This window comes from Meleagris gallopavo, chromosome 12 (genome assembly GCF_000146605.3).
Source record: "Meleagris gallopavo isolate NT-WF06-2002-E0010 breed Aviagen turkey brand Nicholas breeding stock chromosome 12, Turkey_5.1, whole genome shotgun sequence".
NCBI classification, from domain to species: domain Eukaryota; kingdom Metazoa; phylum Chordata; class Aves; order Galliformes; family Phasianidae; genus Meleagris; species Meleagris gallopavo.
This window is the reverse complement of record NC_015022.2, coordinates 14,204,495-14,225,747: the sequence shown is the minus strand read 5'-3', so window position 1 is coordinate 14,225,747 and position 21,253 is coordinate 14,204,495. Positions and strand designations below refer to the sequence as shown.

The 21,253-nt window shown below is 42.9% G+C and overlaps 1 protein-coding gene across 2 annotated transcripts in view; it reads right to left on the bottom strand.

Annotated features, from left to right (window-relative positions):
- Window positions 1-21,253, bottom strand: part of MCTP2 (multiple C2 and transmembrane domain containing 2) — a 139,500-nt gene that overhangs the window by 111,824 nt on the left and 6,423 nt on the right. The window contains exon 1 of one of the 2 annotated variants that reach the window (XM_019619534.2): window positions 12,360-12,462. The exons of the other annotated variant lie outside the window; for it this stretch is intronic. The gene's annotated coding sequence lies outside the window, so the exon portion shown is untranslated. Of the gene's footprint in view, window positions 1-12,359; window positions 12,463-21,253 lie in introns of those variants that run through there. 2 annotated transcript variants of the gene reach the window in all.

Sequence of the window (21,253 nt, the reverse complement as noted above, 5' to 3'; positions counted from 1 at the left end):
GCAGCATCCCCCCGGCAGCCGTCGGTTCCTTCACCGCACCATCCTATCTCGTTGTTTGCCTCCTCTCAGAGTATTCCCCCTCAGAGCAGCCCCATCTCCAGGACCATTCCCCATACCTCCATCACAACTCCCCAGCTCCAGATCCCCTCCCCCCCGGTCACCTGCACCCTGAGCATCCCTCCAACCCAGCGAGTTTTATCCCAAAGGCCCGTGGGCAAAGGGGAAGGTGGTGGACAGCCCTTAGTAAGGGTGAAGCTGGAAAGGAAATTGCATGCATGACTACAGGCAAGAGAAAAGAAAACCAACAGCAGCATTGCCACGTAACACATTTTCTTGGCTGCATCTTCAGATGCCTAGTGAGAGAGTGAAGTAGCACAGCTGTGTGTTTGAGGCAAGGCAGGGCTGGGTGAGGTGACTTTTAACTGCATGCCTGCAGCTGAAGCAAGCCTGGATTTCCCCCCATTAGTATGGCACAGCATGGAAAGGCAAATGGTACTTCGGCAGCATTCTGTGGGTCTCATCCTCCACCACACTCCTGCCTGAAAGATCTCACGCAAGACAAACATCACTGCACTTTCCTGTGGTGTTCAGCCTCCATCGGCCATAGCATCACTATGTGAGGCACAAAACAGTAAGTAAAAATGAAAGCCTAGTAGTGGAATCTACTTACTTCCCCATCTTCTGCTCATAAGGATTACATGTTATCATAGAATAATTTGAGTTGGAAGGAACCCTTAACCCTGTCAACTGGTCTGACACATCTACAATGAATAGGAACACCTACAGCTGATCAGGTGCTCAGAGCTCCTCCAGCCTGACCTTGGGTATCTCCAGGGGCACCCAACGCCTCTCTGAATAACCTGTGCCAGTGCCTCCCCACTCTGATTGGAAAAAACGCCTTCCTTATATCCAATCTAAATCTCCTCTCTTTCAGTTTGAAACCATTTTCCCTTGTCCTATCACAACAGACCCTGCTAAAGAGTCTGTCCCCCTTTCTTACAGCCCCTTTAGATACTGAAGGGCCACTCTCAGGTCTCCCCAGAGCCCTCTCTCCTCCAGGCTGCACAGCCCCAGATCTCAGCCTGTCCTTTTAGGTGTTCCATCCCTCTGGTCATTTTTGCGGCTTTACAGAGTATGTTTAAGAGCACAGCTGATGTAGTAACACCTCACATCACCCAGTAAAACCTGGTGATGCAATTACATTATGCTATTGTGAAACAAATTGTCAAGCACATGTGGTGAGGATTTGTCATAGTGCAACGAACAATTACATTCAGCACTGAAAGAAAACATGGGAAAAACTTTTCATATTATCACCCTCATCTCTACCAATTCTAGACAGGAAGAATTCACATTTGCCAGTCCCACACAAACCTACAGGATGAGGCACAAGGATCTACATAGGCATCATTAAGGTTATTGCTCACATGTGCGAGATATTTATAGGACCTGGGCAAAAGGCAGTATTGACAAAGCTGTATTTTGCTTCCTGATTTATTTGAGTGGCCAGTTCCTAATGTTCCAGCACTACTTCAATGAGAGTATCAGTTACCACAGTCACTGTTATATCAAATACGCAGCTACTCCTAGAGTGCATATGGCTTTCCAAAATTCTGCTAAATGCTGAGCAGCCAGTTTTACTTAGCTTGTGCAATTAAAAATACATGCTTTAAGGGGAACTTTGCTGAGAACAGAAAAACTGATCAACTATCTAAGCTGGAAGCAGAGAAAAGACTTGCACCACTAATATTTTTTTTGTCTTTTCATCTAGAACAAGAAAGGCATCAGGTTTAGATAATTAGGTGAGTTCTGGAAGAACAACATAGTCCTTAAAAAACGTGTAGTTCTATGATCCCACAAAATGCATATCATAAAAACAGTTCTATGCATGTTTTGCCAAAGACTGCAGCCAAAAGAGCAAAATGCTAAGCTGAAGGGCCACCTAATAGAAAAGACTCTCCATTTTTGGAGTGGCAAGAAAATAAACAGTTGTTTGCCAGCATCACTGCCACACCTGTGATGGTTTGCTTGTATGCACCAGGAGGGAAATGGAAATACAAAAATCACATTCTTATATCCAGTATCCACCAAAATGAGAACTTTGTCACAAATACAGGATGTGACAACTTGTCCCACAGAAGTGTTAAGTTTACGTCTGTCTCACTGTAAAGCAGATGCTGAGTGTGAAGCCATATCTGCTTTCTGGTTCCTGTGAATGCTGGTGTGTGTGGTGAGTCATTACTGCTCTCCAGCCCCTATAGAGACTTGGTTTGATCTATTCGTGGTCGTCTTTTCTCTATTTTAAATATTCACAGCTACCTAAGCAACCAATCATTACCAACAGGCAAGAAATCAGAACTGTTGAGAACAGTTCTTCTGCCTTTATCTTGTATCTGTAACAGCACATCTATTCACTAGCACTCATTTTTAACAAATTCAAATGGGGAAAAGGAAGAAGGAAGACAACACTTTGGGAGGATCTGGGCAGCCTGGTCTGGTGGTTAGCAACCCTTCCAGTGGCAAAGGGGTTGAAACTAGGTGATCTTTGATGTCCTTTCCAACCCAGACCATTCTATGATGATTCTATAAAGGATCACCAAAACCCTGGTACAGCCAGTGGTAAAACATAAGCGAAGCCAACCTGAGGATGTTTTATGAATGCATCGAATGCCCTTTGAAGCCATCAAGAGCTACCACGTCAGTTGTTACTAACTCACTTAGTGTTGAACTTTGACATAAACATTAGTCAAATCCTGCTGTAAAAAGCACATGAACAAATGAATGCGCGGTGAAAAATATAGCGATAATCATTTCAGTTGGAAAAAAAATGAAAATATATGTATCTAAAAATTCTTATTATCTTTCCAGGTAGCTCTATGGATTACTTCCAATGAGCCACAGTACAACTTTCTCTTCACACAGACAAATGATTTTCTGTAGATGTTATTAAGGATGGCATTAACAATTCCTTTAGGAGAAGAAGAGAGAAAAATGTATATAATTGAAACCTACAGTTGGCATTATCAAATTCTATTTGTCTTCTGTGAAAATGTCACATTTTCTCATGAAAGAAATAAAAGCTCTTTTCTCAGCAAAGAAAAGCAACTTTACTCCCTCACTGTTTTTTTCCTTGCAGTACAACTACTGGGAAAATGTAACTCCATCGGTTGCTAACAAAATTTGTCCAGAGTAGTTCAACACAAAACCACAAATTCAGCTGCAATCTTCCAGAGGTGCAACAAGTAAAGCACATTAACATCTAGGCCACCTCTCTGTGTAGACTGTTTCCAACAGCACATCTACCAGGACCACAAGGAAGGGAACTGGAAGCAGCATCAGACAACAAGGAGAGCCAATCACAAGAAAAAGTAGTCCTTTCATTTGCATTAAAACACCCTTCCCCCAGACCTTACAGGTACTGTGTGTATTAATACAAGTTTTTGGACTTCAAAGCTTTGATTGGTTGTTACTCCTCTAAAAGCCTCCTGTCCCATCTACAAGTAGGTGGTCACTGCCATGATCACTGGTCACCACCAGAAGCTCTACAGATCTCTTTAGCCTGCTTCTAAGCAATTGTCTGAACCCAGCTATTCAACATTGACTTGTTTGCAGAAGTTTACTTAACAGATTGCTTTGACATTTGTTAGCCCAGGGCAAAAACCCTCAGGTACACAACCGATGAAGGCATTTCAAAACCACATGGCAACATTTGTCTGTTTTATTTCTTTTATTGCAGAGCTGAACAATTAAAACCAAGAAGTCCTGGTGACCCCAGCACAGAATTACAGGTCTATAAGCTGCAGCTGAGCACCTGCTTTACAGGCAGAATTTGGAGCAGGACCAAGGGCGTGCTTGCTCCTCATGTCCATGAACATTAAGCCATTCCCAGAATGCAAACCAAGCAGGCTGGAAGGTGTAAGTCACTGTGTAACTACACAAACATTCTCAAAACTTCAGGATACTTAGACTTGTTGGTAGTTTGGCATTAGAATATGAACAATGGTAATCAGTTATGACTTGAATACTCACTTTCAACGTCAATGACTTATCCTGAAAAACACATACCTTCCACTCACCGTGATTCACCTCAGAGGTGAAGAATTGTCCCTGGCCATTTTTCTGCCCAAACAGTGGAAATGCTGCACGCTGAAACCTGAGTTTAAACTTCCGAGAAATGAAACCACTAGAATCTCAAGTTTCCTCTTCCCTCTTTTTCAGTCAAGCGCCCGTATCTGAGTGCAACTCAACCATGTCAAACCATTCAGTGCTGACTACATTTCAATCAGCTGCCTCTGGTGAGAAAGAACGGAGACAGTTGTTCCAACTACCCAGGATTTATTAATAGTTTTGAAAATTATTCAAGCATGCTGCATTTTGTGACAGATGTTATAATTTTTTTTTTATTCTGTGTAGTAATTTTCCTGACAGCCCACTGAGCAGTGATGCAGAGGACTGTTTCTTCTGCAAACAGTGGACTTCAATAACATTTGAAAAGTCATGTTTTGATTCATCCCCAAAGTAATGCAGAGCTGTACACGGGATCCACGTGCTTCTGAGAGCAGCTGACAAGTGCTACAACTGAAACACAGGGAGCAGAATAAGGAACTGCATCCAAGAATCTCCAAGCAATTTACCAATATCAGTTCATCCTCCTACATCTCAAAAGCAGTTATTAACGTAACTGATGAGCTAAGTCTTTGTTCTATTGTTGGCTTGAAGTTATATAGGAATATATATTTATAAAAATCCAATAACAGTCAGGAATAGAATATAATATCGATTCTTCCAGTAACAAAGTATTTGGGAAGGAAGGAAAAGATAAGTGATGTATTTTGGTTTGGCTGTTCTGGTGATACCCCTTGTTCCAGGAAAATGGAGTCCATGAAGTTTTCAGCTTTCAGCTCAGTGTTATGTCCAGAGTTACAATTAAGTATTTGGTCCTGGAAGCCAGAGAGGATCAGCAACCCCACTGCTTCCTTCCCTCTTTTTGCGATTCAGTAGGTGTTTCAAACAGCACAGAGATCCTGCCATGAAAGGATGAAGGTGGTCTCAGCTCCTGCTGAGCTCTGAGTGCTTCTTACAAAAGTTTGCATCTCTCATATTCAACCCACTTTTGCTTTGACGCCAGCTAAACTGCCTTGTTCATACTGCTGATACCTTATTATCAGCTTTAAACATTAAACCTAAGGGTAGCTACAGGTTAAAACTTACTACTGACACATCATTAATTGTATTGTGGCAGCTACAGAATACCAAAGGCCCTGGTCAGTAACAAAGATTGTTTTACCCCATAGCAATCTCTAGCCTAAAGTTTATTTAATCACCAAATTGACTTTGACTGCAACCTTCAGCACTGATAAACATGAGCAGCAGATGGTTTGAACACATCTACCGAAGCCTGGAGATATTTGCTCTTTTCAGCCTTTTTTTTTTTTAATTATATATTCATTCCCTTATGTTCTTATGTCTGAAGAAGTCCGCCAACACAAAGCACAAGCTATAGAGACTACAAACAGTGCAAACAAGAAATACAGGGCTGGCAAATTGAAGAATATGGCTATTCAATATTTTGCAGCATTTCTTTTAAAAAGCCTCTTCCTCTCCCCACATCTACAGAGTAGAAAAAAAAATGAGTATTAAAAGCAGATTCTTGGTGTACATTATCTCCTCTGTCCAAGTGATCCTTGTGGAAAGGACATGGAAAAGTAAATCAGAAGAGTAATACACTGTGCTCTAGACAAGTTCTGGAACTAGGGAATGGGGAAATGAATTTAAATGTTGTATTCTGTACCAGATTGTACCAAGTGTTTTCCATTATGGTTACTTTCAGAGAAGTGCATGTTCAGTACAGCATATGCCTGCCTTGAACTGCTTCTGTGGGAATTGGCATTTGGTTATAAATTCTGAACTGGTGTAGGTGAAGGAAGGAAAATTTGCACATAGCCAAAGTTCTAAGGCGAGAGACTTCAACTGTGTTTGTTTGTATTTAATAGCTAGAAAGCAAGCTGCTCATCCTTCAAAACTGACATGAATGAATATCCCTTCTATTACAGTATTTATCACCACCTAATAAGGTGTTGTGGTACTATGATGAAGGTGTCTAAATCCAGACCCTAAAACTAGAAGCACAGTAGACTCCATCCATATTTATTAAACAGTCTTCTGGAAATGACTGATCAGACTCACTAGAATTGTTGACTGAAGGATATTAGTCATGCAGACACTTGTAGGTGTTGAATGCACTGCACAATTTTAAGGGTGCTGGATGAGAACAAGTATTTCAGTGCACACATAAGCCCAAGAGTGCTTAGAGTACTACCAAGCAAGGCTCTCCAAGTGATTTCCCATGAGCAAACAGACTTTTGAATAACACCAACCCATGCACTGCTTAGTCTTTTCATTTCAGTCATTTCTTCATATCTAAAACCTAGGAATGACTAAAACTGAGCTCTTCTAAAATTAACGAGGTTTGATGATGGTGATCAGTTTGCAAAAGCCAGCTGTCCAAGACACCTAGTAGCACATAGATCCCTGAAGGTCTTTATGGTAGTGTTAAAGGCTGTCGTGCTTCCTACACCAAGGACAGCTGTACATGCCAAAGGGGTAACCAACTCCATCTGCACACCACCGCTACATGCCAAACATCACTGCTCTCAGATCCATCAGCAGGGATGGAGTTGCAATCTCTCATTAATCCACTTTTGGAAAAAACAACAACAACAACAACAACAAACCAAAAAAAAAAAACCAACACTACCAGAACCCTGGTTAAACTCACGCAACTTCCTCCATTGCTGAGCAGAGATGTACCCAAACTAGCTGGTATACAGAGCTGGGAGTGGCTTGCTGCTGTGGTCCCCACGTCACTGTTCTGAGCTGTTCCAAGCAGGCTGCCGATCACTACATCTATAGAAGATAAAGTAAAACTCTTCAAGCAAAGAACATCTCCTATGCTACAGTGCAATACAACCACAAACATGAAGAACAAGAACTACCCACCCCAGAGACATGCCAAATGTGATCAAAGGCTGTTGGCATCAACTCAGCTTCTCACCCTGCTCCCAGTCACTGCTCTTCAACACAGCTATTTCTAAGAGAAGAGGTACATCACTTTGCAGAGGGTATAACTGTCTTCAAAGCAGATCTGTCATCCAGGCAGTCTTCAAGGCAGCTTGGTGGGAGGGCAGGAAATTGTATCAGAACAAGGAAATGATAAGAATAACTGGCTATTTTTGCAGCTATAGATTTGCTGGTACTGGATCATTTCATCAATCCATCAATTTCTCTGTGCCGCCTCTGGCAGGAAGTAGTATTTATTAGAGCTGAGGAAAGTGGAAACCCCAGAGAAGGCGTCTGGTTAATTGCACAATGCTGGAAGTTCGGGGAAATTGTCCTCAGCAGCTTTAGGAATGGTTAACTTTGCATCTATGAGCACAATTCCCAGGAGCAATTATTCTAGCTATGTTCTTCCTATTTCATCAGTCTACACATTTCAGAATATAAACACTAACGCTGAGTTACAATAACTGGTGAATGCCCATTTCCCAGCAAAGCCAGCGGGCTCTCATTCTCTGCTTACTTTAAAGCAGATTGGACTATATTCCAGCCTAGGAAAACATACTAGTGATGCAGAGCAGAGTTTTCTCTGGGAAGGTGAAGATCTGAGCTTATTGCAGAGCAGTGGTGCAAAAGGGTGGAGGAGCATGAAGTGCTGGGGCAGCCTCAGCTGCTAGGATTTCAAACAGCCCCTGGAGCTGCTCCAATTTACTTTGGAGCCTTTCCTAGAACAAGGTTGAAATTTTGCAGACAGAAACACAGAAGTCTCTTGCGTAGGCAGAAGTAAATGAAACAATTCCTCAGTGCAAAAATGCTAATCCCACCTCTAAAAAAGTCCAGGTGTTTTGGCTGAGAGCTTAAGGCTTCACTTAAGCAAGGCCAGGTGAGAACCCCATCTCTCTGTGTCGTGCTACATTCCCTTTCCTCTGGGTTTGAGAGAATCCACCCTGACTGTAGATAATTTCAAAAAAACAAACCAGCCCTCTGATGTAACAATAAAAAATGGGCGAATTTGAGGTGTAAAAGAGAGAGGTGAGCACTTAGCTTTGAGAGTACTCATTAAAATTCATCTTCCAGATGTCTGCATTGTTTATAGAGGATCACCACAGCCACTCAGCCCCTATAAACCACAAGTGCCAGATGAGAAATTCATAGTACTGCAGCCTTAAAGGATGTCTAATCCTTGTGTCAAGCAGTTTGGGGCTGACATAAAATAAGCATACATTAATGTACTTGATGCTTGCTTCCGCTCCACCCATCCTGATAAACCCAGCAGGTTACTGTTAAGGATTTTAATGTAAACAGTTTACCTAAGGACTCGGTGGGTAAAAGGGGAGAGAGAGCACTGGAAATTGAGTGATGTTTCTAGGTAACAGCCAGAAATGACAGCCAGGTGCTTCATACATCCAACTCCAGCACTTCTGATAAGAGATATGCGAGCATCAATAAGTTGGGAATTAAATGATGCTATTCTTTGCACAGGGATACAAGCCAAATATTACAGGACAGAATTACCATAAGATTTTTTTTTTTTTTTATGCCTGTACATTTACCATCCAGGATGTCTGGAGCAGAAGAAAACAGGAAGAGAAACACAGGCTGCTAAGTGTGGGTGCTTGAAAGGGCTTTCTAATGCTTAGCATAATACATGCATTATTACAGCATTTCCATAAATCACATGGCAAGATGTTCCAAGGTTGTGCATTATTTAGGCAGCTCGTCATTCACTTCCTTGATGAATCTTAAGTTCATGGAAACGATTAATGTCTGAAAGAGAACAAAGCCAAATTGGATGAGATTTGCCCTCAAATCCACGATTTTCCTCACTGTAGGAAAACACTTGCTGCCTAACTCCTCTGAGATTTTGTAGGTACCTCAACCTATTCCAGATTTGATAAGAGACATTTGCAAGTAATATCCTCACAAAAGCCGTGTTCCTTCTTCAGCAAGTTCACCATGCCCTTCGTGAACACACAATGGACAGACTACAGAAATTTCAACACAGTACTACAAGCATAAGATGGCATTGTTTGCTTTACAAAGTTAATGAACTCCCTGCAGCGCAACTCAGTAAAAGTCACACTCTTGGAGGATAAATCCTGGAGACAACTGAAGAGAACTCTGTTGCCTGTCCCGTTCAGTAGACATCAGGGACCCAAATCATCACAGTTCTGGGGAAAAAGTATTCACCCACACTAACTTTTAAAGCTTTCTTTTAGCACAGCCAGCGTTTCCACGTTGCAAACTGACCTAGTGGTTCATGAAGGAAGTTGTGACATAACCAAGTTAGAACAACAGGATGAGACCAAAGCTTTCTCTGAACCCTCGGCATACAATGTCTGAAGCCATTTGCTGGGTGATGGAGGGGAGAACAGAAGGGATAGGTAAGAGGCAGAAATGTCTACTAGTGGGAATTAAGAGCTGGCAGCAGGAAAGCAAGCCATACATCTCAGTGTTGGAATCACACTGTCACAGCATTTCTGGGAGCCAGCCTTCACTATGTGCTGTCTCTGCTTATGTTTTGTAAAAAGAGAACTACTTTGCAGAGTCCAGAAAGACAGGAACCAACTCAGACCATTTGCTAAGAGGGAACAAGAAATTTATCTGGAGGGATCAAGAAAGATTTGAGAAACCAAGTTTCTTCATCAAGAGAGAAGCTATGCAAGCATATATAAATATATATATAAATATGAGTAGTTTTATAAAAAGTCACATGCCAAGCAGCCACATAAATACCAAATACTACTCCCAATATCCTTGAACTTCAAACAGTGCAATTCATCCAGCACCAGCTGGTAAGTACTTTTGTTTGCTTTCTTGTGTATGTTCCTTTCCAAGAGATGAGAAGCTCAATTCTGCTGAAGGCCAGGAGTGAAATTGTAATTACAGTGGTGTTCAAATGGAGCAAACTGGGAATCCTTCCAGACTCTCATCCTTAAAACACACAAGTAACCTAGAAAGTTAGACAGGGACTCATGAGAACAAGAGGGGTACGTATTGGGAAAAGGAGGCATGTATTTGTTTTCTGAGTAAGTTCTTCTCCCCCTACCAGTAAACAACTTAAAATTTAATTTAGAAAAGTAAATAGATTGTGTTCCATCTTGGGGTTACGGGCAAACCTATGACAATTGATGAGTCCATAGGGATATCTGCAAGTCTTACTAGTCCAGAAGCCACAAACACTCTTTTAGTGCTTAAGGACCATTCTAGTTCTATTTCACAAGAGACTACAAACTATAGAATACAGCACCTCAGGAAAAATAACAGATTAAAATGGTGTTGAAGATGGTATCTTTAACACTGGTGACAGCAGAAGGGAACTCTGCCTCCTCCCTGCCCCTCTCCCCACACTCACCCAACATGGGAATGTCCCTGCCAGGGCTTCTGAGGTGGCCGCTTCCAGCAGGGGGGTGTGACATGGATAACCCGGGGAGCAGCAATGTTTTCCAGTAGCTATACTCAGAGAATCCACTGATGACACCTTAAGTCCCATGGTATCATTATGGTTTCTCCAAATCACACCCCTACTGCAATTATTGCTCTTGCCCTAGCTCTTAAACAATAGGAAAGCAGCAGCTAGGTCAGACGTGGAATCTGACAGAGCAAGTCGCTTCCACCTGAAATCAAACTCCTTTCTGAAGTTTAGATATTGTTTTAATTTGTCTGAAGAGAAGTGTTTGAGAAGCGCAAGTATAAAATACTTCCCAACTTTGGTTCATAGCGTGTGGCAAAACAGCACACCAGCATGGAACACTTCATATGCCCTTACGAACATTTTGCACAGTATTATACATAGATTTCTTTTAAGAGTGGAATGCTGAGAATATCTGACAAAGCACAAACATTCTTAATGCCAGAGTGATCTGTTGCCTACCCAAATAGCCACTCATTCCTTCTCCCTTCAATCCCCCTCTTTTTCACTTGTAAAAAAGGGAAAATTTAGATGTGAAACTGAGTAGTACAGTTTTTACAGGGAAATTAAACCTAGGAGTGCAGTTATTTTCCCATTAATAAGAAGGAACGGGAGTTGCGATGTTGCATTTCATTATTAATAGGTATTTCCTGGAACCTCAACAGCTAGGAAATGCCACGTACAAGGAATCAAGCAATTTAAAAGTGAAGCCGAACACACTGAATTTCACAAACAATGGGAAGGAAAACATTGCTTCTTTTCCAATCCATCCAGCAGTAGCTTCACAGATTGAGAATATTGTTTATAGCACAGGTAGTTCAACAGACAACATCTCCGGGAATCTGCCAGATGTCATTACACAAATCCAAAATTATCATTAAAACGACCAATTGAAACTGGGAAAGTTATTTTTATCCCTCCAGAAATACTACAAACATCCTGTGCAGACTAACAAGGTTTGCTTCCCCCGTAGCCATGAGTGAGTCGTGACTTCAAGGATAAACCTTACAAGGTGGGAAAACAGTCTGAGGAACAGTAAGTGCACAGAGCTTAACTCTGCTTTCAGTAAGACAGATCACTCTTTGAGTCACTCTCTTCCTCCGTGCTTTTCTTTATTCAAAGCCTGATGCTCCTACATGATTTAGTGAAGTTATAAAATAAAATTAAGAAATTTCTCCTCGGTGTTGGCAATACGAGACAGGCTTAATGGGAGCAGCTCCTTGTCCTCCCACTGAAATGAATATTTTCCCCCACTCTTCCTTTGCATCTCACTGATGGGAAAACAGCACATTAATTTCTTTGGGCTGTAGGAGACCGTGGATTATACTGCATGTAGAAGATCACTGGATGTGCCCTATTTCCAGTGGGGATTAGTCTGCCCTTTAGGTGATCACAGCATCTGAGCTCCACAGAAAGACTGCTGTTATTGAAGGGAAAGCTCTGATTCTTCTCCTACCTCCAACAGGAATCGCTTTATAACTAATTAAGAACAGAGTATTTGTTACTGTATGCTAATTAGTGCTCCCTGCTTGTTTTTGCTGTCTTTACCACTAAGCCTCCTGCCTCTCATAATCAAAAAACCACTCATACTCAAGAAAGATAAGTAGAAACCCATTTGGAGCATCACCTGCATGAGAATCTAAAGCCATTGGCACAGGTCATTTTCTGGGTACCTCTACATTTTTGGCAGGTGTGCCTGGTTCACCAACCATGCTGGAACATGGCCATTTCTGTGGGAATCATATCTGCTTAAGTTCCACATGCAGCAATATTTGGGACCAGGAATAGAATAGAACACTTAAATCAGGTTGAAAACCCTGAGACTAGGAGCTAAACCAATGAGAGCAGCAGAACATAAGAAGCACGAGTACAACTCTGAGCACCAACTCACCTCCATCCGAGACTACAGCTAATAAACCCCAGGGCTGCACGCCAGTCAGGAAATATGCTTCTGGTTATGCAAACAACCAGGTTCAGAGAACATGTGCAAGCAGGAATGAGACCAAATAACAGGATCTGGGAACATTCAGGGAAAAAGCCACACTGAACAGGACCCTGGGAAAGGGAGGTGCATTGCCAGCTCACCTGAACCACTGGTACTGCAGTACTGCCAAGCTGGCTGCGCACTGAGCAGGAGCTGAAAGTCTCCTCCCCAAAGACAGCAGGGAAATACAAGGAATCTCGGGAGTTAGGAACAGTGTAAAGTGAAGAAACTTTCACTATTCATAAGAATGTATTAAACATGGTCTAGTGTATTTGCACCACCTACTGTACATTTGTATATCCCAAAAGCAGCAGGAGAAGAGCTGAGAGAGAGCTAACACGGGGGAACAAGCCACTGCTCATTATCCTCAAAGAAATATTCACCAGAAATTCTGACTTCGGCATATAAGTTTAGTGTCTATTGATTTCAAATTCCTCAGCTCAGAGCAGACTATGGGTACAACCAGAAGGGCTGTTAGAAAGCCCATGGGAGCAGAGGGACGGTAGCCATGAGATAGGAATGGATACCCAGAATGTTTTCAGAAAGTGGTCTGATTTTCAGGTGGTCCTGGGTGGAGCCAGGACTTGGACTCAATGATCCTCATGGGCCCTTCCAACTTGAGATAGTTTGTGATTCTATAGCTGAACATTTCAGAAGATATCTCCGATGTGCGACGTTCTTTCAAATGCCTAAGGCTCTGAGATCACTTTCATGGTCAGTCTAGCCCTCCAACAACTGCACGTTGGGAAGTGAATTTCATGCTAGGGTATGTAATTTGCACATTGGAGTGGAAATTCAGAAGGACTATGCCAAGGTCTTGTGTTCATCCTTGGACACAGGTGAATATTAATCTTTATCTATACCACCTTGCAAAGAAATCCTGTCCTTCTAGACAAGGAGAGAAACAGAGAAGATTTGTGGACTAGGAGATAAAAATCCATTTGGGGTTGTGCTATTTCTCTTTAAATTAAATGATTAGCGAGAAAAGGAAAAGTTTAAAATTGGCAACGTGTTTTTTATTCCATCCAGCCGCTGTTACCTTCAGCATAAATACATCTCAACTGTAATATGTCATTTCTAATAAACTTAAAAGGACAGGAAAACTGAAGAACCAAACGGGCCTGTGGCAATATTGAAGAGGCACAGCACATCTGTATGACTGTAGCTCCCAATACCCTTGATTGTAGAATAAACACAGAACAGCGAGTTGAATCTGTCTTGTTCCACAAGAACTGTTGTATTAAGTTGTGCTATATTATTTCCTCTTTAAACCAATAAATTACCCCACATTAATCAGCTGGCAAGGAATGCAAAAAAGTAGATGCTATTGAGTTCACACACCCCTTGATATCTTGCCCTGCTTTCCTGTATGGCCACATTCCTTTGTGCAAATGCTCTGCCCACGATGCTCTCCTTCCAGAGCCTCACTTCTCACTCGATTATTGCTTAGCAGTCTGCTCCTCCTCTAACTACCTTGTCCACTTTTTAGGCAAGAAACATTCAAACATTGATAGTCCCATTTGATTTATGAATCCAAGGCTCTTAAAATAAAGAAACCCAGCTCCTTGTCTCTAGATAAACACTCTGCTACAAGAAAGCAATCCTTCACCTCCACACTTTGGTTCCTTATCTGTATTTAAATTGTCCTCTTACTGCTTTTTCTTTAAGCTTCAGGGTTCGGAGGTTTGGTTATGGGATTGTTTCACTCTAGCATGCAGTCATGCAGGAGCCTGAAGCCTTATGTAGCATTATGACCGAACAGACTGAAGGAAAACGGACTCTCAAAGCAGAGAGTGTCATCCTCAGCAGGAAACGGATCGGGAACGGTCACGGACTCACGTCCCCTTCCACCGCTCCTACGACCGGGGTAACCTGACTGGGTTTTGCTGCCACTGTGTGGCCGTTGAGAGCAAGGATGTCCGAGTAAAACAGCAGAAGCATTGAAACTCCTTAGCTACGATCACAGCCGCACCTCCACCAACCCTACGGGACGCTGTCATATATTTATTTTTACTGTAAAGCCTGGAAGAGTTTACAGCATCCTTATACTGCAGTGTAACATCCTGGATGCATACACATCCCTGTTTGCCTTTAAAATGGAACCAGAAAAGCTTGATCCTAGAGGACTCTCATCCCAAAAGATGGTGGCAGTTTGTCATTCTCCCTGAAAGGTAAAGCTTACTGTTAACAGGCGGCTCCAGCTAAACATGGCTTTGTATTAAACCCGGCAGCAAGTTTTAGAAAGAATTTTGGAAGAATTAATGATCTGCAGAGAGCTCCTAAGTTTTCAATCAGCAGTACTGTGCACAGCCTCCTGCTCAGGCACAGCACTAAACCTTCAGAACTAACATGCCTGAAATGTTACAGAAACCCAAATTCTTCGTTATTACTTTCAGAGTTAAATATTGGCTCAAACTCAAAAGGCAAGCAGTGCATCAATTACTGCGGTGTTTTTACACTGCATATTTTGGAGAAAAAGCATTGGGGGTTACTTTGCAGAAAGCCAACACCTGCAGTTCGGCTGTGAACTTGCTCAGATGCTTTCATCCTACAAGAAAGATGCCAGAATACCTCAGATTCCTGTTTCCAGTAAGAACTCTCATGCTTTAAGCAAGGAGACACTCTCATTCAATCAGGGGGTGGCAATATATTCTGTGGGCAGACATCTGTTTCACATCAATAAAATATACATCCCATCCATTACAGGCTATGATCTCTACTCTTTGCTGATGAACATTTTAAATTCAGATACACTCCTTTCACAAACATGAACGCAATTAACAATTTTCCCTGCCACAAAATCAAGTGTTGGAACTCAGAAAAAAAAAACAGTTTGTTGCACAGGGGCAAAATGGAAAATGCCATTCAACTTCAGCCACTTATTGGCTAACAAGCAGAAAGCATCTTTTTCTCCCTCTCTAGTCTAGCATTATGCTTCTACTTCGGAATTATCTATGCCAGTAATAATCTGAAGATGGAGCATTTCTTTAAATATTGCTTCCAGTTATGAGCAAGGAAGATCCATCCAGCGGGATTGGTGGACTTGTTTGATAACACTAAATGACCTCATGGATGCTCATAGACATCTCCTTTCCTTTCAAGTCCACGTGAAAGGGAAGGCATAAAGGCTGAAAAATTGGAGCCTGAATGTAGCAGAAAAACAGAGTAGGAGGCTTGATTACATTTTCCATCGAGTTACCCTGCTTTATTGCATTGCAGCCCTTGAAAATTTGATTAGCAACTTCTCCTCTTCATTCATCCTTCAGACAACTGGATTTCCAACCTCTGATCCGTATCTGCAAACATGCTAATACAGATCCCAGCCAGGTCTTGCCACTACCCATTCCTGACATACTCAAATTTAGGTGTCAGGAAGTCCAAACTTAATTTGTAGTTAACTGTTTCAAGTTCCCTAAAGGCAGAACTGAAGGAAGGCCAGGGCAAATCCAGACCCGAGTCAAAGTGCAGAGTATGAATTGTAACAGATGATTCAAGTCTTTTTTATTTAGTGGTTTTTTGTTTTGTTTTCAAGTGAAATATTCTCTTAATCCTGGGAGATTAAAAGAAAAGAATTCAGTGAATTTAGCCACTGAGCTTTTCCTTTGACAGAGACCCTGCTCATCAGATTGGTGCAGTACACAACAAGCACAGCCGTGACTTTGGCACACAAGTAGAGCTTACAAGCAGTGAGTTTTGCCTGCTTGGACTCTGAGGAAGCACCAGAGATCATTCCTCCTGCAGTATTCATCATTCCACAGCAGATGCTGTTCTGGAGACAGCAGTCCTAGCATGGGATATACAGCAGCTCTACCAGAACATCAGGAGTGCCAATAGCAGCAAAGGCAACAAACGTGTACAGCTGAAGCTGCTGTCCCAGGGCAGTTTTCCTTACCACAAGCGACTGCTGAGAGACAACAGGGGGAGTTTCCCCGTATCCTTCCACCTCTTCAGTATTCACTTGGGATTTCCTTCAGCCCATTTTCAGGGAACAAAGATTTCCTTTTTCTGCGACTCTGTGATATTTCCCAAAGCTTTCTATCAGTATCCTTACACCTTACCCACACCCAGTTCTACCGATGCCACCATCACACCTGAGAAACCCGTGCCCTTCAAACCACACGCCTACAAAACCAACACAGATGCAGCTCCCTTTGGATCCAGATCTGCTCCATGGAGCATTACACCATGCAGAGAGGTGTGGAAAGCCCTCGGGCACCCAGCTAAAGCCCAGCCCCGGCAGGGATCACAGAGTGGTTTTACAGGTGCTTGGCCGCAAGGAGCATTTGATTTGCAAAGCTCAAGAAAGCAGCAAGGGAGGTCGGTTTGGGGTTACACCACCTGCAAAGACACGGGGAGGTGCACCTTACGGGAGAGGGAGGCTGAAGGGTTTAGGATGCATGTGTGAGGTGCGTGCCAGCAGATGGCATCGGGAAACCATAAATCCATATGCTGGAATACGGCTAGTCCCTCTGCCTCTCTTCCCTCTGCTTCCCTTCCCTCATCCGGACAGCACAGCCTTGGATGCAACACACGGATAAGCACAATTAATGCATTAACTCGTGCACGACGTTTTCTGCTGCAGCTTGGAAACATTTTGGCTCCATTTATCAACATCCCAGCCCTGCGGTGGGAAGGATGCTCGTGGCTTCCTGCAGACAGGGCAGAAAGGAAGTGGGGATTGGATGTGTTGTCCATTGACACATAGGAAAAGTAGCATTTGTTTTTGCCGCAGAGCTCCTCAGTAAGCTCAACACTCACACATGATGTGAATTCTGGCTGCCACGTATCTGCATGGATATGGAGGAACGGAGAGGTTTGTAAATGTTGTGGTTGAGCTTTTGTCCAAGTCCCTTTACTTGCACTGTATTTAGACACTCCTTTGTGACACTCCTCTCCAATTTACCTGAATTTCAGCTCTCAGTTCCACGAGCTCAGAAAAAAACGACACCAGGTACTGACAAAAGTTGGGAGGGAACCACTTTGCTAACTACGAGCTGCTGTCCCACAGCATAGGCTGACCAGCAAAGTCCTAAAAAGCTGCTCTCAGCAGCTGCTTCAGGCTGGGGTATGGGAAAACACTGCCTTGGTGACAGCAAAGGGCAACACAGAACAGCTGCAATCGCAGGGCCAAACCTCATCCAAGTGAAGCTGTGTTCACAACATCACTGGATTTCTCAGGGTTGTACTAATCCCACTGTTCCACAGTTTTCACCTCCAAATGTTATGAAATCTTTCCCTCACATTGCTATTTTCCTTCCATAGATTACTCTGAGAGCTTCCAGCTTTAAAGGACAGCAATATTTACATTTGCTGCTGCATACCTCCTTCCAGAGCCATGTCTTGGGGCTTTTAGGAGTACGCCTGAGCAAACAACACTCTTTTATATAGACTTCAAGAAGAGGTAACCCAAGTAAACACTGTGACTTAAAGCCTTGAAAGCTAATATTTAGCAAGCCCTCGTGTTCATAGCTTTGGAAAGGTTTGCCTCTGGAAATAAAGCAAGAATATCTTCTCCTTGAAGAAGAAGAAAAAAAAAAAAAAGACAGTAGCAAATCCACACCCAGCGCTAACACTGACATTCCTGACTTTGTGTTATGCTGAGAACAGCCATATCCAAACGCTGACTTTATAGAGCCAGGTTTACAGACACAGACCCCCAGGACAAGACATTCCAAGGGCAGACTTTTACCTCCTGAATTGTATGGGCATGTTGTCCCACAGCTGGCAGAGAAGCTGAGTCTCAGAACAGCAAATGCAGGAGGGTTAGAAGCAGTCAGGGATTCAAAAGTAAACAGAGCACTCGATGTGACAGCAAAGTAGCTGCAAATGTACCATGGGACATACAGAGAGCTCCCATCCCAGCACTCTTACTCCCACTGTCACACCATAAGTCCCAAACTGCTTTAGTAGATGCTCTACGGATGGCTGCACTTGTGAACTGACCCTGCACTTGTTGCACCATGAACTGCACTATGGATTCTTTACGTGACGGCCCACTAGGGCTACAGAGTTTTTGATCCTGTAGATTAGGAGGGAGAAATCACAGGAATTAAGTCCCGACACCTAAGCAATACTCAAACAGTGCCTTCTCTTCCAGCTATTCTCTACCAGTAGCTCACAAAGTAATTCAAGGAGCAGTAGCAACATCCCACTTCCCAAATGTGTAAACTAAGGCACAGGGAAAGGGTTGAGCTGTGCCCAGCCTAGAGCAGATCTTCCCTGCTGTTGTTGGGTGCATCCTTCACAAAGGAACAAAACACAGCTGACCCTTCTGCCTCTGTTCCCAAGCTCCTCCACAGAAAAATGGAATAGAAAGACATTTTTCCCAGAAGTATACCAGAAGTAACATAGTAAACAATTCTCTCAGGGCCTCTGACTCAATGTGCAAATCAAAGGGTCATCATTTGCAACTGAGCTGCGCTCAGCCCTGTAGAGGTCTCCAGAATAAACCCACACCACTCGGGTGCTGGAGAGGACATTTATCTGAATCTCCTTTGAACTTCAGTGGATTTTGGATTACTTTCCAGTTTTCCCAGCATCCATACAGGAATCATTTCTGTTTAATCAAGTGGTCCAGATCCACAGCAAACGACCCTCCCACAGGGATGCTGCCTGCAGGTTACCATGGTCAAGAGCTTGGAGCACGCTCTTGAGGTCTACACCAGAGCAACACAAACAATTGCAATGTCCCATCCCCAACAGGCTCTCCAGAGAACTTCACAGATGTTTTGGAAGCTATTTTGCAGCAATAGCTTCATTAGGAGAACTCAGCAGGAATTCTCTACTCACATCTCCGGACAAATGCTTCCTTCCACATTATAGCAACGATTGTTATTAATTACTCATTGATTGCGTGACAGGAAGAGATGAAGAACTGATCATATTGAGGCACTGCTAAAAAGAAACAACTATGTGTAGACAACTTAGCACTCACTTTCATTTTGGAATGCTGGTATATCTGGGGAATGTGAAGAGTGGGCCAACGCTTCAAGCAGACCCACACCACCATTTCCATTCAGGTAATGGTAGCAAAATTGTGTTCTCAAGCAAAGATTTACTTGACATGCAACGAGTTCTAGCAGCAATGAGAAAAATCTCCGTGCAATGCCGGTATTTGGATAAGCACAAAGAGCTGCTGGCACCTCTCCAACCCAAATTGCTCCCTCCTTTGATGTTGGATTCCATCTACCTTGTGTAACGGCCCACTGGTTTGGTTGTCAGCAAGAACCAGACCCGAGGCACATACCTGTGGAGGTAGATGACTAATCCAATTAAATGGAAGTTTAAAAAAAAAAAAAAGATGCTTCTTGCATTTCTGGACATAAGAGGGGAAGAGGCATGAATATGTACTGAAAATGTTATTTCAATATTCTAGTTTGGGAAACTTGCCACAGATGATCATGGAAATTATTTTACTGGTATAATTAATCTGTCTATCAGCTTATCTCCACATGGGTAATTGATATCACTGCTTTGATTTCACAGAAAATCAAAGACACATGGAATATGCTCTCCAAATACCTTCTTCCTTCCAGGCCAGTAGCAGATTCTGGAACAAAGCACAGCTCCAGTAATATCTGTGTGTTTAGATCATACTGGGCTCACCTTCTGATCCTCTTTCAAGCTTGTGTTCAGACAAGCTCTACAAAAGCTGCTAAATAAGCCTAGAAGAGTTTCTGAATTACTTCATTTATCCACACCTGTTTTGGCACAATTGCTACTTGCCACACGCTATCCCTTTTTCTCCAGCACCCCTTCTGTAAATATTGCAAAGCTGCCCACACAGTGCCCGTTCCACAGTGAACAGGGTTTTCTTAGACGGCCCCACTGCTTTGCTACAGGAGAACAACCTCGCAGCAAAGCTCCAACAAAACCCAGGCAACTCATTTGGCTCTTCACCTCCTCAAACAATTGGTATTCAGAGCACTGCTAAAAGCCTCTTCTCAAGACGCCCTTCTTGAAAGGCTTTTTCTCTTTAGCACTGATCACTCGTAAGGGTGGACAGACAAAAGCAGAGTCCTTGGGCTAGCTGCAAGGTTCTCTCCAGGAACACAGCACCTGAACATCAAAGATAAATGCACATTGTACAGTATCACGGTGCAAAGGGACGAGCAACAGCCCATACACTCCCATCATGAGCTCAATAGATGCGAAGAACAGCAGCTGTTCAGTTCTTAAAGAACATACACAAGAACAATACAAAGACATCTTTCTCATATTTTCCCCTTTAAGTGCAGGGTTTCATTGGAATACTTGCATTTTTGCCTGCCCAGCCCTCCGACAACTCGAAATCTGATTTCCTTCTCCCGGAACAGGGAGGGTTTAAGAATACCTTGAACACCAGAACAAAATGCATTTTTTAGAAGGGGTCCAGACCAAGTGCTAACGCAAAATGCTAGTAGCACCAAAAATACCAGAACATTGCTATGTTTTCCTGAAGAATTTATAAGGCCATGGGAAATGCATGTCCTAATAGACCATACAACTTCCTTGGCCCTTTGAAGACAACAGAATTTCAATAAGCTGCTATTTCATCACTCATCTCAGTGACTTCCCTCTCAGCCTTCTCACCTACACCACTGTTCAACAAATGGAATTTCTTCCACCTGCCATGAAGGACACCCCACCTTCCCAGAACCTGACAATTCATGCACTGAACAGGACAACAAAGGTGCTGTGTATCTGCAGGCTTGATGCTCCAGTAAGGATTATCATCTTGATTCCACCAGTGGAACCCATAACCATCACTGTAAATAGTAACCTTCATCCGTCCACTTCAATGGATGTGAAGTTAAGCAGCA